This window comes from Hyla sarda, chromosome 4 (assembly GCF_029499605.1).
Source record: "Hyla sarda isolate aHylSar1 chromosome 4, aHylSar1.hap1, whole genome shotgun sequence".
Taxonomy (NCBI): Eukaryota; Metazoa; Chordata; class Amphibia; order Anura; family Hylidae; genus Hyla; species Hyla sarda.
In genome coordinates, this window is record NC_079192.1 from 340,209,282 (window position 1) to 340,234,751 (window position 25,470).

A 25,470-nucleotide genomic window follows, 5' to 3' on the forward strand; every position below is an offset into this window, starting at 1 on the left:
GTGTTTAACTTGCAATACAGGCCACTGTCCAGGAGAACGATACCCCCTCCTTTGGCCGCCTGACGTATAATCAAATCATCCCATTTTACCAGTTGCATGAGAGCCTTGCGTTGCTTTTTATTAAGATTATCTTTGTGGTGCATATCTTTCACTGAATGTGATAGCATAGCAAGTTCACGCTCCACCACATCCTGGAACATGTCCAGGGATGGGGTTCGTGATGCAACTGGGTAAAATTGGGGATTAGATGGCTCAAAGATAGGCATATCATCTATTTTGGTGTGGTCCTGTAAATCTTGTAAATTAGATAAAACAACCAAATCATCAAATAAAATGTTAGTACCACTAAAATTACTCATGCCATACAGATTTGAGTCAGATGCAACATTTTCATGCAAATTAGATATTTCATTTACTGTAATATTATCATCAAATTCAGTTATATCATATACATGTTCTCGACAATTATGAAAATGTTTTTTTACTCTAATATTGCGGACAAATTTGTTAAGGTCCATTAATGTCCGGAAAAAATCAAAGTCACATTTGGGAGAAAAGGACAAGCCTTTAGAGAGGAGATCGAGTTGCTCATGAGAAACAATTTTGGCCAATAAATTAAAGACAGGCAAACAGGTTACCTCTTTCTCCCGTCTTTGTGAGCGCCTGCGGCTTGATTGATGTTTCCGCCCTGCCCTCCGTTTTTTGAAGATCTCGTGTGAACAGTGTCCCTTGTATTTGGGAGGGGTGAGGATGCTGCATTAGGTCTGCTAATTCCTGAATTCAGGAACCGATCTTGGACTTCTGAGGTGGAAATGACCAAGTCCGTATCCTGTGAGGTGAAGCTGACTCTTAAATCCTTCTTATTTTTGCGATGTTTATATTTATTTCTGTTGGACTTCAGAATAGATTTGGGAGTATTTACATTTTCAATGCTAGACGACCATTGATAGACGGTTCCAGCTTTGTAGTCCTGGAGATCTCTTTGAAACTTGATATGTTTAGTTTCAGTAATTGTGGACTCTGTTTTTGTCAACTTGTCCATAATAGAAGTGTCCAGGGCTATAAAATCATTATGGTTTTCAAATACAGAGGCTTGAGCTTGTAGATCTTGTATCTTTTTGCTGATATCCTCTAGTGCCCTTTCTTCATATGACATAATAAGAGCCATAAATTTCAATGAAGAATCGGTCATCAGTGCTTCCCACTCCTGTTTAAATGTTTCACAGTATATCGTAGTGGGGAATTTGCGCAAGCGGAGACCTCTTGGAACCATTTTTTGCTCTGTGTACTTTCTGAGCGTTGCCAGATCCCACCAAACTTTTGCCTCCGAGATCAATGCATTATGCAATTCATTCATAAGAATTCTTAAATCCACCGCACCTTGTGCCTCTTGTGTTGTTGCATTAAAGATGTCTTGCATCTTAGCCGACCTGTCCAGACGCTCCTCCACCGGTTTAAGACTGCCGCCGGTCGCCATATTGTGTATAATTTTCACGGCGTTCAGGAGATAGGAGAGCACGGAAAAAAGGCAAAGTCCAACATCCAATGTGAAAAAGTAGAGAAAGTTTCCGGCTCTATCCCTGGTCTGGATCCCAAGCAAGGAGAGGGTGTGGACCTCACCCAGAACAATGGAAATGAAGAAAGCAAACTCCAGCTCAGCACAGGTGAATTCGGCTTTATTCACATCAACGAGGCAACAGGTACAGAGAGGAAGTGACGCGTTTCGGCCAGGTGCTGGCCTTAGTCGTACAATGATTACAAATTCCAAGTACTCTTATATATGGAACCGGGGGCGAGGGGAGACACCCAGGGCTAATTAGCCAGGAGTGGCTCCTGTTCACACCCGGATCCACTAGCATAGAGAACAAAAAACACTTATGCACTGTTATATTAATCATATGATGTGATCGGAGATAAAAAGAAATAAAAACATAATCTTCATTAACTATATATAGAAAAAACAAGTGCAAATATAATAAAATGACAAACAATCTATGCGATTGAACACCGGTTGCTAATGGATCCGGGTGTGAACAGGAGCCACTCCTGGCTAATTAGCCCTGGGTGTCTCCCCTCGCCCCCGGTTCCATATATAAGAGTACTTGGAATTTGTAATCATTGTACGACTAAGGCCAGCACCTGGCCAAAACGCGTCACTTCCTCTCTGTACCTGTTGCCTCGTTGATGTGAATAAAGCCGAATTCACCTGTGCTGAGCTGGAGTTTGCTTTCTTCATTTCCATTGTTCTGGGTGAGGTCCACACCCTCTCCTTGCTTGGGATCCAGACCAGGGATAGAGCCGGAAACTTTCTCTACTTTTTCACATTGGATGTTGGACTTTGCCTTTTTTCCGTGCTCTCCTATTTCCTGAACGCCGTGAAAATTATACACAATATGGCGACCGGCGGCAGTCTTTAACCGGTGGAGGAGCGTCTGGACAGGTCGGCTAAGATGCAAGACATCTTTAATGCAACAACACAAGAGGCACAAGGTACGGTGGGTTTAAGAATTCTTATGAATGAATTGCATAATGCATTGATCTCGGAGGCAAAAGTTTGGTGGGATCTGGCAACGCTCAGAAAGTACACAGAGCAAAAAATGGTTCCAAGAGGTCTCCGCTTGCGCAAATTCCCCACTACGATATACTGTGAAACATTTAAACAGGAGTGGGAAGCACTGATGACCGATTCTTCATTGAAATTTATGGCTCTTATTATGTCATATGAAGAAAGGACACTAGAGGATATCAGCAAAAAGATACAAGATCTACAAGCTCAAGCCTCTGTATTTGAAAACTATAATGATTTTATAGCCCTGGACACTTCTATTATGGACAAGTTGACAAAAACAGAGTCCACAATTACTGAAACTAAACATATCAAGTTTCAAAGAGATCTCCAGGACTACAAAGCTGGAACCGTCTATCAATGGCCGTCTAGCATTGGAAATGTATATACTCCCAAATCTATTCTGAAGTCCAACAGAAATAAATATAAACATCGCAAAAATAAGAAGGATTTAAGAGTCAGCTTCACCTCACAGGATACGGACTCGGTCATTTCCACCTCAGAAGTCCAAGATCGGTCCCTGAATTCAGGGATTAGCAGACCTAATGCAGCATCCTCACCCCTCCCAAATACAAGGGACACTGTTCACACGAGATCTTCTTCAAAAAACGGAGGGCAGGGCGGAAACATCAATCAAGCCGCAGGCGCTCACAAAGACGGGAGAAAGAGGTAACCTGTTTGCCTGTCTTTAATTTATTGGCCAAAATTGTTTCTCATGAGTAACTCGATCTCCTCTCTAAAGGCTTGTCCTTTTCTCCCAAATGTGAGTTTGATTTTTTCCGGACATTAATGGACCTTAACAAATTTGTCCGCAATATTACAGTAAAAAAACATTTTCATAACTGTCGAGAACATGTATATGATATAACTGAATTTGATGATAATATTACAGTAAATGAAATATCTAATTTGCATGAAAATGTTGCATCTGACTCAAATCTGTATGGCATGAGTAATTTTAGTGGTACTAACATTTTATTTGATGATTTGGTTGTTTTATCTAATTTACAAGATTTACAGGACCACACCAAAATAGATGATATGCCTATCTTTGAGCCATCTAATCCCCAATTTTACCCAGTTGCATCACGAACCCCATCCCTGGACATGTTCCAGGATGTGGTGGAGCGTGAACTTGCTATGCTATCACATTCAGTGAAAGATATGCACCACAAAGATAATCTTAATAAAAAGCAACGCAAGGCTCTCATGCAACTGGTAAAATGGGATGATTTGATTATACGTCAGGCGGACAAAGGAGGGGGTGTCGTTCTCCTGGACAGTGGCCTGTATTGCAAGTTAAACACCGCCATGCTGTCAGACAGCACTACATACAGGCCCCTGTCGGGGAATCCGACACCCGCTTTCAAAAAAGCCCTTACTAACCTTGTACAGTTGGGGGTAAAGAGTGGAATACTGTCACAAAAAATTGCAGATTATCTTGTACCTGAATGTCCTGTGGTGGCTATATTCCATTCTTTACCCAAGGTTCATAAAAACTCTTTCCCACCACAGATGAGACCTATCGTGGCAGGCATCGGGTCACTAAATGAGAGGCTGTGCCTGGACCGATAATATGCTTCAACCTTTTGTTCCCCACATGCTCGGTTACATTAAAGATACACAGCATGTTTTAGCAGCCTTTGATGATTTTGTGTGGCAAGAGTGTCATATGTGGATCACTGCAGACGTTACTGCTCTATATTCCATCATTCCTCACAGTCTGGCTTTAGAAGCATTGAGTTGGTTTCTTTCCACCTTTACATCCTACCCCAGCGATCTGCGGGAGTACCTGGTCTTAGTTGTTGATTTTCTTTTATCTCATAATTTTTTCATGTTCAATGACCGGTACTACTTGCAGATCACTGGGGCATCGATGGGGGCGAAGTTCTCCCCCTCTCTCGCCAACATCTATATGTGTTGGTGGGAGAGGGAGAATCTCTTCGCTCCCCATAACCCCTATGCCAAGTTCATCTCCTGGTATGGCCGCTATATTGATGACCTCCTATTTATTTGGGGGTCTGATGTGGCGGCCATACAGGGATTTTCTGATTATCTTAATGATAATCCTTTAGGTTTGATTTTTACCATTCATTTTCATTCCAGTGAAATTTCTTTTTTAGATTTATTTTTGATGGGGGACACTCAATCTCGTTCTATAGTTACCAGAATTTATAGAAAAGATACAGCTGTAAATTCAATCCTCCATGCCAACTCGTGCCATCCTGCCCATGTGGTTAAAATATCCCTGCTGGGGAGATGATACGGGCTAGGAGGAATTGTACAAGATTAGAACATTTTGAATATGAAGCCAACAACATTAAAGAATGATTAAGCCAGAGAGGATACCCCAGGTGGAATATAGACAGGGCTTACAATGTAGCGTTACACAGAAATAGGAAGTATAGGATTTCCCCCACTGGAACTAAACCTTGCGCTCCTGCACATACTTTCAAACATAAGGTAGTTTTTTCTACATCATATAGTACACAATATGGGCAAATCTGTAAAATCATTAATAAATACATGCCCATACTCCTAGCGGACCCCACGGTAGCACCTGCTCTGGATGGAGGATATAGTTGTGTGGCCCGTAGAGCACCTACTCTGGGACAAAAATTATCTCCCAGTTTATACTCTGAAAGAACTCAAATGAACCCGGTTTGGCTTGAACATAAGGGAACTTATAAATGTGGCCATAGAGTATGTAAATGCTGTGATGTTATATCACCCTCTTCCACCTTCACGTCCTGCACCAATCATGACTCCTTTCCGATAAAGTATTATATCAATTGCAATACAAAGTACGTGATTTATTTGTTCACGTGTGAGCCATGTAATGTGCAGTACGTGGGGTGCAAAACTAATACTTTAAAGGTGCGGGTCAGAAAACATCTGTCCGATACTCCACACTTTGACAGTAGAAACACCTCCATGATAACTAAACATATTGCTGAATGCCACTCTGGTAATTGGTCAGGTGTCAAATTGCAGGGTATAGAAAGAGTATTATGCCCAAAGAGAGGATGAGATCATAAAAAGAAACTTTTGGATAGAGAAATTTATTGGATCCTTAGGTTAGACACTAGGTTTCCTAGGGGTCTTAATAAAAGGTTGGACGTAGTGCTTCATTATTAGTGGTCCATTATTATCTCCCCCCCTTTTTTCCACTTCTTATTGTTGGTGTAGTCTACTCATGATATTCGCCCATTGATAGAGGTTTGTCCCTACCATGTTCTTGTATATTCTTTTCTAGCTTTGCCTTATTATATCTATTAATATTATATATATATATATATACTTTTTTATTATATTATCATACAATATTATACCCCTCACCATTACCTGCATAAGGTCCTCTGTTCTCTATTTATTTATTACATGAGATCAAAGAAATCTTGACATTTATGTATTAATTTTTTCTATACAAAATCTCATGTATTGCAATTCTTTCTATGCCGTTGTGTGAATTGCGACATTTGCGTCTTTATATATATTTTTTTATTATATATTACATATTTCCATGTCGCAGTTCACACAATGCTTTGGAGAACTTTTTATATCTCTGGCGGTTGCACACCGGATTAGCCTATGTTCCCTTTGGGCTACCGGTGTTCAATCACATAGATTGTTTGTCATTTTATTATATTTGCACTTGTTTTTTCTATATATTGTCACGATTCGGCAGACTGGAGGTGGATCCTCTGTGTCAGAGAGGGTTTGGCGTGGACCGTGTCGGTGGACCGGTTCTAAGTAGCTACTGGTTTTCACCAGAGCCCGCCGCAAAGCGGGACGGTCTTGCAGCGGCGGTAGCAACCAGGTCGTATCCACCGGCAACGGCTCAACCTCTCTGACTGCTGAGATAGGCATGGTACAAGGGATAAGGCAAGAGCAAGGTCGGACTTAGCAGAAGGTCAGGGCAGGCAGCAAGGATCGTAGTCAGGGGCAACGGCAGGAGGTCTGGAACACAGGCTAGGAACACTCAAGGAAAGGCTTTCTCTGGCACAAGGGCCACAAGATCCGGCGAGGAAGTGCAGGGGAAGTGAGGTATAAGTAGGGAGTGCACAGGTGCAAGCTAATCAAGCTAATTGGACCAGGCACCAATCATTGGTGCACTGGCCCTTTAAGTCTCAGAGAGCTGGCGCGCGCGCGCCCTAGAGAGCGGAGCCGCGCGCGCCAGCACATGACAGCAGGGGACCGGGACGGGTAAGTGACTTGGGATGCGACTCGCGAGCGGGCGCGTCCCGCTGTGCGAATCGCATCCCCGACGGCCATGTCAGTGCAGCGCTCCCGGTCAGCGGGACTGACCGGGGCGCTGCAGGGAGAGAGACGCCGTGAGCGCTCCGGGGAGGAGCGGGGACCCGGAGCGCTCGGCGTAACATATATAGTTAATAAAGATTATGTTTTTATTTCTTTTTAACTCCGATCACATCATATGATTAATATAACAGTGCATAAGTGTTTTTTGTTCTCTATGCTAGTGGATCCGGGTGTGAACAGGAGCCACTCCTTGCTAATTAGCCCTGGGTGTCTCCCCTCGCCCCCAGTTCCATATATAAGAGTACTTGGAATTTGTAATCATTGTACGACTAAGGCCAGCACCTGGCCGAAACGCGTCACTTCCTCTCTGTACCTGTTGCCTCGTTGATGTGAATAAAGCCGAATTCACCTGTGCTGAGCTGGAGTTTGCTTTCTTCATTTCCAGGTACTTTTTAATGTATCTGAAGAAATGTCAATGGTGAAGTTAGATGGTTAGAAGCTAAAGTAGAATTAGCCTTCTATAACAATTGACATGCTGCACCCGCATGTTTACAGTGACCAAGAATAAAAGGACATGTTAAATCTTTTTTAGTGTATGCTTGAAAAAGCTATACTGAAATGTTGTTACATGGAGCAATAACATTTCAAACAGTATTTGAATAGTAAGTTACTCCCCCTGACTATTTCTTATGGGGCTTGGAAATCACAAAACCTTCATTCATTATTGTTCGCTGTTTGTTTGTCGTTTTGCCTATTTAAAATGCAAAACGTTTCTTCAGCTGCTCCGTTACCATAGTAAGTTGTAGCTGTATGAGTGTCCCCTTGTTGGAAATGGTGAGTGAACAAATTTGTTATTTTTTCTTATAAAATACATCTGGTGTACTGTTGTGTAGAAGTTAATGATTTTTACTATGTTATTATCGTGTGTTATGTAGTTTCTATGTGTCAGTGTGATTCATATGTATTCTTGTTTATTATTGTTGCAAGGGATAAAAAAATTACTGTATGTGTACCCTATATAATATAAAATGACACACTTACATTACAGATATTTTATCTCTGGTTAGAGAACTAGGCTTGATAATGCATGATAACAGTTTGAGGTATTGGAGAATTTGGAGCTAAATTATATTGTTTGTTATAAGGTGTATGTGGGGGAATAGCAATCCAATGGGCCCCTGGGCAAATTCTGGACCTGGACCTCCACACCTATATAAGCATTGTTATAGATAGATAGATAGAAAGATAGAAAAAAAATTAAGAGCTGTCAATATCCTAAAGTTAAGACAGTTTTCTCCAAAAAATATACAGCCATACTGTTACAAAATTATATGACTATACAAAACGGCAAATCATCACCATACTGTTACTGAACAAAACCCAATATACCAAAGCCTAAATTTCTATAAAAAAAATACCACTGTAGACTGGCTAAATAATTCTATCACACAATGACCACATATTGACAGTGTAAAGTAACAACTACTATAGAAAAAACAATATTTCACGCATATAGTAAAAATATAGTCATAGATATCGGTTTGTTTTCTACAGCCTTTAAAAACCATATAATTGCCCTCACACAGTAGTTAGGCTCCTCATTATTTGCCTCTCTACATAAATAGTAGCCACTTTGCACCTGTCACGTATGGGCAGGGAAGAGTGAAGCCCTGAACTCACCGCTCCCACTTGCCCTGCCTACTTGCGTACCCGCCCTAGACGACGGGTCCACAACCACGGTGACAGTCCCTGTCTGAATAAGTGCAGGGCGTAAAACGTGAACAAAATAGACTTACAATACAGACAGAGGTCGGGACACTGTATGGAACCACACACACTAACAGAAATAATAACTAAACAAACACACAATATCTCACAGTCCACAAGCCGAGTCGGTACCAAGAGATTACAGAAAAGCCAAATCGCAGAAACAGGAGAGGCGTCAGAGAGCGGAGCCAATGGGTCAATAATGCCAGAAATACAAGATACAATACAAACACTAGCTAGGAGTATGAGCTGTTTCACGGGCGACGCCAGGATGAATACTGAGGGTTTCAATAGGAAGCTAAGCAGGTGAAAAGCCAATGAGGTCAGCTGTCCATCCAAAGAACAGGACGTTTCCACAGTAACCAGAATAACAAAAGACCTCAGTGTAGATTAACCCATTGGGTTCTTACAGCACCAACAAAAAATATAAATATTATACTCACTTTTCCCCTTTCCCACAATGAGCAGCTGGGTCATCTTATGATGTACCTGGGAGAGAGCTCGGCACACAGAAGCCCCTAGCTGCTATCGACCAATTGTAAGCTGCATGTCTAAAGCTTATAAAAGCAAGTGACCAGGCAGGGAGTAACTGGCTGTTTGCTCCAACACAGTGTTCCACTAATCCTTGGCCATAACCTTAGCCCAAGGCCTCAAATGTAGTATTTTTGTAATATATTATCTGTACAAGTGGCTAAAGAACTAACTTAGGAAGAGGGCTACAGTCTCTATAGAATGGATGGGCTGTACCTGAACTCAGAGGATACCTCTGTGCTTAGGGAGAAGGCTGGAGGTGGGGAGCAACTGCACCTGTTAAGCGTAAGATAGTGTAGATAATAAACTGGAATTTAAATGGGCACCATCATTAAAACAACATTTTTGCTATTGCACTCCTTATGGTAAATAAAAAATCTTTCTAATGTACTTTGTTTCAAAAACGATGTTTTCTATGTTTTATTTGTGTTTAAAAAAAGCAGCCACTAGGTGTCTCCCTACTTGTCCAGAGCACATTTCCCCCTATCTCTTGTACAGACTTTGGACTCCTGCTGGCCTGGCAGAAGTCCAAAAGCAGGAAATGCAGTCTGGAGTGCTGGGCGGGGTGTGTGCAGCCTTAGCCAATCATAGCTCATCTCGCAATGAAATGCCCTGGGCTGTGTGTAGCAGAGTGAGGGAGCAAGTTCTCCCCTGTGTTGCTTCATATGATTTCACAGCCTGCTGGGTAATGCCCCTTCCCAGTCTGTGAATCTGACTGAGACTGAGCAAAAAATACAGAGCAATATGAAGGTAGAAAACTAAAAATAATAAAAAAAAAAATGAAGGCATGCAGTGGTTTATCATGATGGGGGCAGTGAACTGGGAGGATTATAACATTTAACAAGATCATGAGAGGTACTCTTTAATTAGGATTTTGGAGGCAGAGACAAATAAAGGATTAAAATAAAGACTCAAATATATATTACATGAGGGAAAGGAAAGGGGATTGATGCAAAGTTTCATAATCGCACCACCTGAACAAGATTCACCCCCACCCCACCACCACCACTACCCCCCACAGCCTCCCAATCACAGTCCCTAAGCCTAATATACACATTCCATTTTAAAAACTCGGAAGTTTCAAACCAAACCAAACAGTGAAACCCTATATTTCGAGAAAAGGGGGCATAGCCTCAGGGCACCAAGGCAAGAAAATAATATACACAACAAAATTTTTCTGAACTGACCACAGAGGCAACAGAGAGATTTTACTGCCAACAAGGAAATTAAATTTACCCTAAAATGTTCTTCAAATATATTTTTTTTTAAAAGTGTGCCCTTTAAAAAGTATTGAGGAAGGAGTTATAGCGGGTTATGAAAAGGCACACATTTTTGAAACATTTTTCTCCAATGTATTTATAAAGGAAAATGAAATGTCAGGTAAAATGCAGGGGTATAAGGTAAACTCTCCATTAAATGTCACCGAACCTGAGAAGTGCAGCACCGCCTTAAAAACATTTAAATACCATGATAGACAGACACTTATTTCTAATATTTAAAGCCTCTAAAGTGTCAGTGTGTGTTCCATGATCTGCGCATAGAAAATGTGGTGCCAGGAAATAAAAAAAAGGTTCAGAGAAACTATAGGCCTGTTTTATGAGGGAATCTGATCAGTTTTTAGGAAGCAGGTTTAAAACTGTACAGGGTGAGTCAATGGATGTCACACAATATATGGACAATGGTACTGAGACACCTAAAGGAACTTTTATGGCACAGCATTCTAAATCTATAGGCATTAAAGGGGAACTCCGGTGGAAACAAGTGGAAAACAAATATTTTCAAATCAACTGGTGCCAGAAAGTTAAACAGATTTGTAAATTACTTCTATTTCAAAATCTTAATTCTTCCAGTACTTATCAATTGCTGTATACTACAGAGAAATTTGTAAAGTTCTTTTTAGTCTGACAACAGTGCTCTCTGCTGACACCTCTGTCCATGTCAGGAACTGTCCAGATTAGAAGCATATCCCCATAGCAAACCTATCCTGCTCTAGACAGTTCCCGACACAGACAGAGGTGTCAGTAGAGAGCACTGTGGTTAGACTGGAAAGAACTTCACACATTTCTCTGTAGCATATCTGTAGCATACAGCAGTTGATAAGTAAATGGAAGGGTTAAGGTCTACAGAAGTAATTTACAAATATGTTTAACTTTCTGGCGCCAGTTGATTTGAAAACTTTTTTTCCACCGGAGTTCCCCTTTAATACGGAGTTGGTCCCCCTGAGCAACACGCCCTAGACTTTTGAGGTCAGACACTAATGCTGGACGAGAAATCCTGGCTCGCAATCTCCATTCTTACTAATCCCACTAGTTCATACACTATTGGAAAGAGCAAATATATCCACATATGTTACATACATAGTTATATATGTAAAAAATAAAATAAAATGAAGAAAAAAATATGAGGTGTGTTCACCTTTTCACATGACTGTAAGAGGATAGTATTGTTATAAATTGCATGTAAAGTTGGGAAGCCCTGACCAATACCTGGATCCAGCAGGACATTTCCCATATTTTAGGTGCTGCCCCAGAAAGTCTGCCACAAATCCTTGTGATTCAAGACACAGTTGAATACCATAGTGGAGCAGAAAACCATTAGCCCTGCATTTTTCACTGTACAGTATGACCCCTGCCTTAAAGTGTACCTGTCATAAACAAAAACGTTTTATATAACGTAGATAATACCATTATATGTATATTTGTAATATACATTGGTTAAAAAATATGCATATTTTTGTCCCTACAGCTATTGTCTGTGTCTCTCTGTGAGGAGTCCAAATACAGGAAGTGAGGGTGGACAAGCAGGGCTCTGTGCAGTGAGGCTCTGTCACATGCTATGGGCTCACAAGTGAGGATGAAACACAAGCCAGGAGTCTGCACAGAGCCCTGCTTGTCCTGTCCTTACTTCCTGTATTTGGACTCCTCACAGGCAATAGCTGCAGGGAAGCACTTTTTCACCCATAAATATACACATTTTCTAACCAATGTATATTACAAATATACATATAATTGTATTATCTACATTATATAAAAAGTTTTTGTTGACGACAGCACATGCAGTTGCAATGACATGAATTGAGGTCACTTTTAAAAGCAGAAACTAAGGGGGCATCACCACTGTGATGGGACACTAAGGGGGAATCACTGTGTGGACACTAAGGGGGCATCTGATCCAGTGTCAGGTACAAGCAGAAGAGTTGTGGTACAGATTCAGTTAGCAGTCCAGGTAATATAGTTACAAGGTTGAAAATAGTACATCAAGTTCAAACTAAAACCCTACTGTGTTGATCCAGAGGAAGTCAAAAACCTTCCCATGAGGCTGATGCAAATTGCCCCATGACAGAGGGGAAAAAAATTCCCGACTCAAACATGGCAATCAGAAAATATCCCTGGATCAACATTATATCCACATACATCTAGTATCCATAACCTCTAATGTTATATTTCTCTAGAAAAACATCCAGGCCCCCCTTGAACTTGTTTAATGAGTCAGACATCACAACATCATGTGACAGAGTTCCATGTCTCACTGCTTTTACAGTAAAGAATCCTTGTCTGTGATGATGGTGAAACCTTCTTTCCTCTAGACGTAGAGGATGCCCCCTTGTCATGGTTACTGGCCTAGGTATAAAAAAAGATCACTAAAAAGATATCTGTACTGTCCATTCATATAATTGTACATTGTGATCAAATCGCCCCTAAGGCGTCTTTTCTCTAAACTAAATAACCACAAGCTTTTTAACCTGTCTTGGTCCTGTAATCCTCCCATTCCATCAATTATCCTTGTCACCCTCCTCTGCACCCTCTTCAGTTCAGCCATGTCCTTTTTATATACAGGTGCCCAAAACTGGTCACAATACTCCATATGTGGTCTGACTAGTGATTTATACAAAAGGCAAAACTATGTTCCGGTCCCGATCCTCTATACCTCTCTGGATACATCCCATGACTTTGTTAGCCTTGGCAGCCACTGCCTGGCACTGATCCCTAAAGTTGAGTTTACTGTCCACCAGTACCCAAAAGTCCTTTTCTGTAGTAGTTTTACTTAAAGGGGTATACCAGGCCAAAACTTTTTTTTATATATCAACTGGCTCTGGAAAGTTAAACAGATTTGTAAATTACTTCTATTAAAAAAACTTAATCCTTCCAATAGTTATTAGCTTCTGAAGTTGAGTTGTTGTTTTCTGTCTAACTGCTCTCTGATGTCTCCCGTCCCGGGAGCTGTGCAGTTCCTATGGGGATATTCTCCCATCATGCACAGCTCCCGGGACATGACATCTTCATTGAGCAGTTAGTCGGAAAACTTCAGAACTAATAACTATTAGAAGGATTGAGATTTTTTAATAGAAGTAATTTACAAATCTGTTATATATAAAAGGTTTTGCCTGGAATACCCCTTTAATGTCACATAGCACATAAATGTACATTTTGTTTTTACTTCCCAAGTGTATAACCTTACATTTATCAACATTGAACTTCGTTTACCATGTCTGTGCCCAAACATCCAACCTTTTCAGACCCCTCTGTAATATTATATTATATATTATTATACCTGTAGACCATAAATAACATTTCAAAGCTAGAAGGAATAAATAAGTAAATACCAGCGCTGTAATAATAGTACAAATGTTTTTATTATTAAATAGATAAAAAGTGGAAAAAATGAAGGAAGTATCTCTCAGTAGCGAATGGTGTCCCTGGAACTCAATGGCATTCCAAAATAGTAAAGGACGAGGCAGCTATAATACAAATGATGTAGAAAATGTGTGTAAGAATATTGGCCAAAAAGGACAAGTATATGTAGGTGATAAAAGTATGCTTTACATACCTGTTTGGACGGTTAGTTGTGATTGTGGAAAGGCTATGTGCAGAAAAGGTGCAATAGTGCAAGTCTGTATGGGTAAATAATCACAATATGTAGGATTAAATGTATGTACAGTTCTAAATTTTGTACATAAAGAAGAAAAAAAGAAAAAATAGAAACTTTCTCACTTGCTCCGTACCTATTTGTTGTCTGGGGAAGATGGGACAACAAAGAGAAACGGGTTCATCCAATTATTAAAATTAATATAGATATTTTCAATGATGCTTGTCTATAAAAGATGCAGAAGATTAATATTTGTTAGTCATTTTATAGTAAAGAGTCAATGTAAGTTCTGCAAAAAAGAAGAAAACCCCTACCATAAAAAATCCGCAGAAGTTTTAAAAAAAAAGTGCTCCAGATGCATCTAACTTCAAGACTGGGGGAGAAAAAAGCCTGTGTGAGCACTAATAATAAGAACCCAGTCCTTTACACATCAGGACAACGAAAATTCAAACAATTCTTGTAAATCAAAGGGGGTGATTTACACCATAAAATGGCCCTGTGAAAAACTACCGTATTTTTTGCCCTATAGGACGCACCGGCATATAAGACGCACCCAATTTTAAAGGTGCAAAATCTGGAAAAAAAAAGACTCTGAACCCAACAGTGGTCTTCAACCTGCGGACCTCCAGATGTTGCAAAACTACAACCCCCAGCATGCCCGGACAGCCGTTGGCTGTCCCTCTAATGTGCTCTTGAATTCTTTTTTAGGGTATGTTCACACTGAGGGTTTGGAGAGGAATTTCCACAAGTAATTCTGCTCGCTTATTCCTCTCCAAATCATTCAGCAGTGAAAAACCCATAGTATGTAATGAAAATTCTGCTCCTCAGTTCACACTGAGGAATTTCCGCTAGCGGAATTCTGTCACTGAATTCCGTTCCGCATGAAGAATGAACATGTTCTTTCTTCATGCGGAATTTGCGTCGTAACTCCATAGAAGTCAATGTAAATTTTTTTTTCAGGTCTCCACACTTCTGTGCAGAATTTGCGTGGAAATTGTGCGGAATTCATGCAAGAAAATTTCTTAAAAAATTTCTCCTATGCCGCGCTGAACTCCGCACTGATTTCTGTGCGGAATTCCGCGCACATTCTACACGGATTACGTGCAGATTCTGCGTGGAAAAAGATTGTCATTTCTGAGCGGATTTGTTCAGCGCAAATTCCTCACACATATTTGTCAGTGTGAACGTACCCTTAAGGGGTCGTTTTGTACTCCCTATATATGGTTGCATGAACTACAATGTATCCTATATACTACATGTGAGGATTGGTGATTAATGAAGGAAGTGATAGGAAACTGCACATTACCCGCATGGTTAGATGTAAAGTGATACTTATGAGCAGACTTGCAAACCCCACATCTTGCCGCATCGAAAAAATCCCTTTACTGATAGCTAAATCTCCCTCTCTAGATGTGATCTAGATGTTACCTAGACTTCGAGCACTCCTAGAGAAGAAATTACAGCCTTTCTGAACAAATGTAGCTATTGTGGAATCGTGACATAATACCGGAAGGTACTTTTTTTTACATTATTCGTTACTTCAGCACTGTAGGTGGTAACAAATGACAGTCTGTCAGAATTGTTATGTTTCATGGACATATTGCAATTGGTACAATAGGGATCGATAGGTCTGCTCTATTTCTAGATGCCACTTAGTTTTAAGCCCAATTTAAGATCCATTGAGGATACCCTCTACTCCTCAGATATTCACAAACCTGACCCACCATTGTACCAAATAAATCTTCAGAGGAGCGGTTTCTCTTAGCACAATTCAGCTCACCCAACGGTACTGCTAGTATAGTGTGCCGGGGGTGACATGACTCGACCCTTAATAAAGAATTGCCAGTGCTGGCTTTGCCATATGTGGACATCTGAACAGACATTAATGGCTGTCAAACAAATGTCCAGTAATAACACTTGGACTGGATCCAAGGAGAACGTAAACCATAAATTATGAAAATTATTGTTAATGTAGTGAATAAAATCTGTGGCTCTTTCTTTACCTAATGACCAGGTAATGACTACTTCATCCACATACCTTCCATACTATTTGATATCTTGTTTGAATGGGTTAAAGTCGCAAAAAACAAATTGTTTGTAATCTCTGACCCAATCCCCCCTATAGCTCATTCACTACCGAAGGTTCATAAGGGCCGATTCTCGCCACCTATGAGACCTATAGTGTCGGGCATTGGTCCCCTTAATGAACGATTGTGCCAGTGGGTAGATTTGTTTTGCAACCGATGGTTCCCATGTGTCCGGGTATCAAAGATACCCCTCATCTTTTGTCTATTATGGACACTATAAAATGGGAACCATCGTTTTCATGGCTGAGTCTATTTCATCCTTGTCCCATTCGTTATCTTTTCAGGCTATTCAAGACATCATGGCTTTATTTTCCAACTACAGTACTGAACTACAGCATTTCACTTTGGAAGCACTTTCATACATACACTCCCATCATTTTCCTCCTTTGATGGGAACTATTATATCCAAAAAACCGGAGCTTCAATAGGGGCCAAATCTTCCCCATCTGTCGCTAACCTGTTTGTATTTTGGGGGAGTTACAATTTATTTTTTTATGACTTGAACCCATTCACACAAGATATCAAATAGTATGGAAGGTATGTGGATGATGTAGTCATAATTTGGTCATCAGGTAAAGAAAGAGCCACAGATTTGATTTTGACCCCTTAAGAAAATAATTCAAAATCCACTCCTTGTGAACACCTATGGTATCAGTCAACACTTCAGAGAGACTCCTTCTAGAGAGCTCACTCTCATGTATTTTCATGGCTTTGAGCTTGTAAAGAGATGCTGGCGTGGTAGAGACCACCTGTGATTACTGAAAAATAGAAAGATCTATTGGATCTCTACTTTAAAGTCATCTCTACTCAGTGGTCTTAAAGGGGTACTCTGGTGGAAATGTTTTATTTTCTTCTCAATCAACTGGTGCCAGAAAGTTAAACAGATTTGTAAATTACTTCTATTAAAAAAATCTAAATCCTTCCAGTACTTATTATCTGCTGAATACTACAGAGGAAATTATTTTCTTTTTGGAACACAGAGCTCTCTGCTGACATCTCTGTTCATTTTAAGAACTGTCCAGAGTAGGAGAGAATCCCGATAGCAAACATATGCTGCTCTGGACAGTTCCTAAGGCTCCTTTCACACTATAAATTTCTCCGTTTACAAATTTCCATCACATGTTCTGTCACTACAGCTGCAAAACCCGGCCGTTACAAAACCCCTGACGGCCGTGACTAAATTGCATTGCAGCCTATGGGGTTTTGTAACTGCCCATTTGCACCCGTATATGCCCGTAATTCATTACGGGCATTATACAGTGACGGGACATTGTGGCGCAAAAATTACTGCATGCAGTAATTTTTCCGCTCAACACTAGTGCCAATGAGTGACATCATCGCGCCTGCACTGCGTGGGGGCAAAGGTCATGCTCTCCTGTCAGCGTAGCCGCAGCCTGAGGGTGCGTTCACACTGAGTAATTCAAGAGGAATTTACTTCACTTAGAAATAATTAACATCTGCTTTGCCATTGACTTCAATGTATTTTACTATGCACTGTTCACACTGCGTAAATTTCGCTTGCGGAATTCCTCAACAGAATTCCGTTCCGCTAGAAGAAAGAACATGTTCATTCTTTTTGCGGAATACGCGTGCAGAAATCCATTGAAGTCAATGGTAAAAATGTTTCCACTTGAAATAGTTGCTTGAAAATTCTGCATGAAAAAATAATAAATAAGAAGGGAAATTCCAATTGGTGGTTGTAGTCCAGCAAAAAAGTAAAAAAAAAAAAAAAACAGTTTCCTCCACGTGATTTTAGGGAGCTTTCAGCTCTATGCACATGTATGCATGCACAGCTAAAAGTGGCGCCCGCTTGCTCGCCTGGGGATCTGGGACAAGTGTCATTGATCTCCATAAGCAAGCTAGTGGGAGCGAGACTCAGGGGGGCCCGACTGAGCCCAAACCTTTTTTTTTTTTTGCAAATGAGTGAGTCACTCACTGACCGCTGGGGGCATCACTATATACTGACTGACTGACTGATCGTACTCTGTACAGGCGATCAGTAAGTCACAGCAGAGAGGGGGCCCGCTGATATCATCTCGTTCATTTTTATTTTATTTTTTAATTACTGATGCCTGACCTGCCTGTCCCAGCCCTGCCCTGTCTGTGGCTGTGGTCCAGATCAAGCGCTGGAGCGAAAGGGAGCGACGTCTGGAGGGCAGCACACTGACATTTTGTGGCTGCAACTGGTATAAGACATGCCTGCGTATGGCAGTTACCAGCAGACCAGTGACGTCGGCCCACATGTCCCTCCTCTCCCTGCCCTGTGCCCGCAATAGAGGAGCAGAGCAGCCGGCTACACTGCACACAGGTACTAACTTGTATGGGGGCAGTGTATGTATGTATGATGGCTGTGTGTGTGTATATATATATAGGGACAGTGTATGTGTATGGGGGGCTGTGTATGTGTGTATGGGGGGCTGTGAATGTGTGGGGGGGCTGTGTATGTGTGTATATGGGGGCTGTGTATGTGTGTGGGGGGGCTGTGTTTGTGTGTATGGGGGGCTGTGTATGTGTGTATATGGGGCCTGTGTATGGGGGGCTGTGTATGTGTGTATGGGGGGCTGTGTATGTGTGTGTGTGTGGGGGGGTGTATGTGTGTATATGGAGGCTGTGTATGTGTATATGTAGGCTGTGTATGGGTGGTGTCCCGGTTCCGTATTGCATACCGTACCTTGTGTGGTGGTCCCCAAAGTCAGAGTAACTACGCTCAGGTAGGGTCCCCCAGGTGGGACAGCCCCTAGTCGCATCTCCTCTCCTCTATTTCTGTAATGTTTAGTCATTCGGTCAGTCGGACTTTCTGGTACCTGTATGGTCAGTCGGACTTTCTGGTAGCTGTATGGTCAGTCGGACTTTCTGGTACCTGTATGGTCAGTCGGACTTTCTGGTAGCTGTATGGTCAGTCGGACTTTCTGGTACCTGTATGGTCAGTCGGACTTTCTGGTAGCTGTATGGTCAGTCGGACTTTATGGTACATGTATGGTCAGTTGGACTTTCTGGTAGCTGTATGGTAGTCGGACTTTCTGGTAGCTGTATGGTCAATCGGACTTTCTGGTAGCTGTATGGTTAGTCGGACTTTCTGGTAGCTGTATGGTCAGTCGGACTTTCTGGTAGCTGTATGGTCAGTCGGACTTTATGGTACCTGTATGGTCAGTCAGACTTTCTGGTAGCTGTATGGTCAGTCGGACTTTCTGGTACATGTATGGTCAGTTGGACTTTCTGGTAGCTGTATGGTCAGTCGGACTTTCTGGTACATGTATGGTCAGTCGGACTTTCTGGTAGCTGTATGGTCAGTTGGACTTTCTGGTAGCTGTATGGTCAGTCGGACTTTCTGGTACATGTATGGTCAGTTGGACTTTCTAGTAGCTGTATGGTCAGTCGGACTTTCTGGTAGCTGTATGGTCAGTCGGACTTTCTGGTAGCTGTATGGTCAGTCGGACTTTCTGGTACCTGTATGGTCAGTCGGACTTTCTGGTACCTGTATGGTCAGTCGGACTTTCTGGTAGCTGTATGGTTAGTCGGACTTTCTGGTAGCTGTATGGTCAGTCGGACTTTATGGTACCTGTATGGTCAGTCAGACTTTCTGGTAGCTGTATGGTCAGTCGGACTTTCTGGTACATGTATGGTCAGTTGGACTTTCTGGTAGCTGTATGGTCAGTCGGACTTTATGGTACATGTATGGTCAGTTGGACTTTCTGGTAGCTGTATGGTCAGTCGGACTTTATGGTACCTGTATGGTCAGTCAGACTTTCTGGTAGCTGTATGGTCAGTCGGACTTTCTGGTAGCTGTACGGTCAGTCGGACTTTCTGGTAGCTGTATGGTCAGTCGGACTTTATGGTACATGTATGGTCAGTTGGACTTTCTGGTAGCTGTATGGTCAGTCGGACTTTATGGTAGCTGTACGGTCAGTCGGACTTTCTGGTAGCTGTATGGTCAGTCGGACTTTATGGTACATGTATGGTCAGTCGGACTTTCTGGTAGCTGTACGGTCAGTCGGACTTTCTGGTAGCTGTATGGTCAGTTGGACTTTCTGATACGTGTATGGTCAGTCGGACTTTATGGTACCTGTATGGTCAGTTGGACTTTCTGGTAGCTGTACGGTCAGTCAGACTTTCTGGTAGCTGTATGGTCAGTCGGACTTTATGGTACCTGTATGGTCAGTCGGACTTTATGGTAGCTGTACGGTCAGTCGGACTTTATGGTACATGTATGGTCAGTTGGACTTTATGGTACATGTATGGTCAGTTGGACTTTCTGGTACCTGTATGGTCAGTCGGACTTTCTGGTACCTGTATGGTCAGTCGGACTTTCTGGTAGCTGTATGGTCAGTCGGACTTTCTGGTAGCTGTATGGTCAGTTGGACTTTCTGGTACCTGTATGGTCAGTTGGACTTTCTGGTAGCTGTACGGTCAGTCAGACTTTCTGGTAGCTGTATGGTCAGTCGGACTTTATGGTAGCTGTATGGTCAGTCGGACTTTATGGTAGCTGTACGGTCAGTCGGACTTTATGGTAGCTGTACGGTCAGTCGGACTTTATGGTACATGTCTGGTCAGTTGGACTTTATGGTACATGTATGGTCAGTTGGACTTTATGGTACCTGTATGGTCAGTCGGACTTTATGGTAGCTGTACGGTCAGTCGGACTTTATGGTACATGTATGGTCAGTTGGACTTTATGGTACATGTATGGTCAGTTGGACTTTATGGTACATGTACGGTCAGTTGGACTTTCTGGTACCTGTATGGTCAGTCGGACTTTATGGTAGCTGTATGGTCAGTCGGACATTCTGGTACCTGTATGGTCAGTCGGACTTTATGGTAGCTGTATGGTCAGTCGGACTTTCTGGTACCTGTATGGTCAGTCGGACTTTCTGGTAGCTGTATGGTCAGTCGGACTTTATGGTAGCTGTATGGTCAGTCGGACTTTCTGGTACCTGTATGGTCAGTCGGGGAGATTTATCAGAGAGGAAAAGTGATGCAGTTGCCCATTACAACAATCAGATTGTTTCTATTTATTTTTCAAAGGCTTTCTTAAAAATTTAAGTAGCCGCCTGATTGGTTGCTATGAACAACTTCTCCACTTTTCCTCCCACTGATTTTCATAAACCTCCCCCAGTATGTGGGAATATTCACTCATTTTTTGGGCAGTTTTACAGTAACCAGAGTAGGGTATATGTGATTATAGCAGAGTGCGGCGCAGATACATACTTTGCAGCAAAATGTTTTACTGCATTGCCCAGTAGATTTGCAACAGCTGGAGACACACTGCTTGGAAACCACCCCTTTAGAGCCTGTCCTGCCGTGATACACCCCCTTCAGGCGAAGATGGGGGAGGGGCTGGACATAACAGCGCACACATCCCCGCCATGATAGAAGGCTGCCCTCCTCCCCATGAGGCCGGTGTGAGGTGAGATTTCCGAACCCATGCAAAAACCGAACCGCTCCGGACCGCAGCACACACAGCCCTCCATAGACATGCGCGAAACACTGGCTGTCAGCTGACCGCTGTCACCTGTTGCTGCAAAGCCACGCCCTGCTGATGATCCGCCAATCAGGCTCTGAGCTGCGAGGGGACTGTCTGGTCTCGCGAGATTGTCCAGAGCACCGTCCCGATTCAAACTGAGCGGTTAACGTGCGGGCGGAGAGGAGAGGAGAGCTGCGGCAGGCGGTATGTATGCGGTTCTGTCCGTACACCGTGACTGCGGCAGACGGTATGTATGCGGTTCTGTCCGTACACCGGGACTGCGGCAGACGGTATGTATGCGGTTCTGTCCGTACACCGGGGCTGCGGCAGGCGGTATGTATGCGGTTCTGTCCGTACACCGGGGCTGCGGCAGGCGGTATGTATGCGGTTCTGTCCGTACACCGGGGCTGCGGCAGGCGGCATGTATGCGGTTCTGTCCGTACACCGGGGCTGCGGCTTCTCATATGCGGGCGGTGACAGGCATACTATACCACAACGACAAGCTACCGGGGGGGGGGGGGGGGGGGGGTTGCCAAGGCTAAGTGCTGCTGTATGAACTGTCATGGTAGCGGCTCATTCTTGTGTATGAGGGGCAGGGTGTGACCGGGCGTGTGGCCCCTACCCCTGCTGCTTGGGCTGCTTCTGACTTAATTCTATATATATATATATATATATATATATATATATATATAATATATTGTTCTACGAATCCTCAGGGTAGGGGATAAGAGTCTCATTAGGGGGGTAGAATCAGACCCTTGTTCCCTGTCCTGTGGATGGGGGATTCGTCTTTAAAGCTTAGAGCTGTCCGGGCATGCTGTGAGTTGTAGTTTTGCAACAGCTGGAGGCACCCTGGTTGGGAAGCACTGGGTCCCCTTTAGGATCACGCAATGATCTCCAGAACAGGCGGTCTCTTTATGGAGCAATGTGTCGGCAGGAATATTTATGGGAGACAAGTACTTGGGTATCTCTAGTGCCCTGCTAGACAATACATTGATCTCATGCCAACCCACCACTCAATGCGGAGTCCATAGGTCAGACCCTCATCCCTTACCTGTGTATAGGGATACTATTCTAATGCGGGCATACCCTTTAATATGGTAGGTCTAGAGCCTATAGTATGAAGAAAGTGATGCAGTCTCCATATAGGTGTCCTCCAGAAAATATTCTTTAATATCATGGCTTGGATAGTGTTCAGACCTGTACTAGAGGCATTGCACGCACTGCTGTCAATACAATGGGAACCTGTAGTACCCCATAGTGTGGTCCAGCGGGCACATCTGGCATTGCTTTTACTGCACATCTAATGTTATCCAGATCTGACACAATTGCCTTTTGGGGTACAGATATAGAGGCGACCTTACAGCCTGCATGGGACACAGACCCCGATTTGACAAGATCACATCGGGCAGCATATGGGCACCTCTAACTATGTCATCCAGCAGGTAGATGGGTTATGCCCGTTTCACACTACCATTGTCACCCTGCAAAAACTCCCATCCCCTAATACGGCTGTCAAAAAATCCCATTCATGTCAATGGGGTTTTTTGACCATCCTGCAGCACCAGTTATGTCCCGTTATGCAGCAATTGAGAAAATGAATGGCACTCACCAGTTTCGTGATGTAACAAACGTGTTAGAGATAAGCGAACTTACAATAAATTCGATTAGTCACGAACTTCTCGGCTCGGCAGTTGATGACTTTAGCCTGCGTAAATTAGTTCAGCCTTCAGGTGCCCCGATGGGCTGGAAAAGGTGGATACATTCCTAGGAAAGAGCCTCCTAGGACTGTATCCACCTTTTCCAGCCCACCGGAGCACCGTAAAGCTGAACTAATTTATGCAGGAAAAGTCATCAACTGCCGAGCCGAGAAGTTCTTGACGAATCGAATTTACTGTAAGTTCACTCATCTCTAGTGTTTATTCCATAAAGTGCAACATAGTTACAGGCAAGGCAAGGGAGGACTCGGACGCCGGACACTTCCGGTATCATCCTGTAAAAAAACCTCCATTATTACTCCCGGCAAAAAGTCCTGAAAACGTCCGCAAAAAAATCCCATTCATGTCAATGGGATTTTTTTACCTCCTTTTGTATCAGGCATGTCCGTTTTTACTAATGTCCGTTATTTCTGCCAGCACAAAAGACGGTGCATGCCCAGATTTATGGTCCTGCAAAAAAAAAAAAGTGAAAAACCGGACGTAAAAATTTAACATTAGAGTCTATGGGAATCGGATTTTTTCATCCGTTATTACCAGTCAGTCAGTTTTCATCCGTTATTACCAGTTATTGCATCGTTTTTTTTTTTTTTTTTTTTTTTTTTTTCATCCGTTATTGTAAAATAACTGCAGTAAAAAAGCAGGATGATACCTGTCGTGTGATAGGGGCCTAATTCGGAAATCCATTGCTTTTTAAGAAGAGCCAGGACTGCCGGCTAAGGGCAGCAGCATCCGGTCCTAGAAATAGAATATTGTGTGGATCCATTATGTCAGTGAGTGCTGGCATTTTTATTTACTATTCTAGAATAAAATATTATCATTCTATACATCATTTACAAAATTTTGATAGAAAAAACATTAATACACCCTCTCTCTAATACACAAAAATAACGATCGTATTTAGATGTTCTTTATTAATAGGGGGAGATTTATCAAAACCTGTCCAGAGGAAATGTTGCAGAGTTGCCCATAGCAACCAATCAGATTGCTTCTTTCATTTTTGAAAAGGCCTCTGCAAAATGAAAGAAGCGATCTGATTGGTTCCCCTGGACAGCTTTTGATAAATCTGCCCCCTCACATCTGTCTCCTGTAAATGCATGTAATCCAAGTCTCCAGACATCTACTGCGCTGTATTTATGGGATTGTATTGCGTCTGTTTACTGCTCAGAGTAATGGAAGCTGCTCCACTGTTCAGTTCTCTGCTAGGTATTCTGACCTCAAGACGTTATCTCCTATCCACAATGTAGGGCAGTGGTCTTCAACCTGCGGACCTCCAGATGTTGCAAAACTACAACACCCAGCATGCCCGGACAGCCAACGGCTGTCCGGGCATGCTGGGAGTTATAGTTTTGCAACATCTGGAGGTCCGCAGGTTGAAGCCCACTGATGTAGGGGATATCTATCTGATTGGTGGAAGTCCGACCATTGTGCTTACAAGAATGAAGGTAAAATACACCACACATGCACGGCCAATGCTCCATTTATTGGAGCTGAACAGCACTGGAAGCTATATAGAGTATAAATGGAGCGCTGACTGTACACCTTTTCATTCTGAGGACAATCTTCTACCCTCTCTCAGAAATGGTGGGATCCCAGCTAGAGATGAGCGAACTTACAGTAAATTCGATTTGTCACGAACTTCTCGGCTCTGCAGTTGATGACTTTTCCTGCATAAATTAGTTCAGCCTTCAGGTGCTCCGGTGGGCTGGAAAAGGTGGATACATTCCTAGGAAAGAGTCTTCTAGGACTGTATCCACCTTTTCCAGCCCACCGGAGCACCTGAAAGCTGAACTAATTTATGCAGGAAAAGTTATCAACTGCAGAGCCGAGAAGTTCGTGACAAATCGAATTTACTGTAAATTCGCTCATCTCTTATCCCAGCCATCGGACCCACACTGATCAGCCTGTTATCCCTATTCTGTAGGTTGGGCATAACTTCTTGAGATGGGGAAATATCTTTAAAGCGTACCCGTCAGATCCAACAAAAAACTTTTTTTTTTTTTTTAAGATATCACTCAGTACCTAATCCTGACCATGTACGTTTAATTTTTATGTGTCTAGCACCTTTTATTTTTTATTTTTTTATTACACTTTTTTAATTTGGCTCACTAGTCTGAATTCCTCTCAAAGGGAGGGGGCGTGGCCTCACTGTGCAGGTCTCCGCCCCCTCCCTCAGTATGCTGTCTGCTCACATCTCCCATAGCATTTGCAAAACTA

The 25,470-nt window shown here is 42.6% G+C and overlaps 1 protein-coding gene and 1 long non-coding RNA gene across 11 annotated transcripts in view; one reads left to right on the forward strand and one right to left on the reverse strand.

Annotated features, from left to right (window-relative positions):
• Positions 1 to 13,750: 13,750 nt before the first annotated feature.
• LOC130267172 (uncharacterized) lies at positions 13,751 to 21,552 on the reverse strand. Its single transcript, XR_008843080.1, has 5 exons — positions 21,283 to 21,552; positions 14,305 to 14,363; positions 14,127 to 14,216; positions 13,952 to 14,015; positions 13,751 to 13,862 (listed from the first exon to the last, which is right to left on the reverse strand). It is a non-coding gene; the product is annotated as an uncharacterized LOC130267172 (long non-coding RNA).
• An 84-nt stretch (positions 21,553 to 21,636) lies between these two features.
• The window catches only part of SPDL1 (spindle apparatus coiled-coil protein 1), a 98,430-nt gene continuing 94,596 nt past the window's right edge, over positions 21,637 to 25,470 (forward strand). For 8 of the 10 annotated variants that reach the window (XR_008843077.1, XR_008843078.1, XM_056516515.1 and 5 more), the window contains exon 1: positions 21,820 to 21,957. The gene's annotated coding sequence lies outside the window, so the exon portion shown is untranslated. Of the gene's footprint in view, positions 21,743 to 21,819; positions 21,958 to 25,470 lie in introns of those variants that run through there. The other 2 variants (XM_056516511.1, XM_056516512.1) reach the window with 2 other exon arrangements.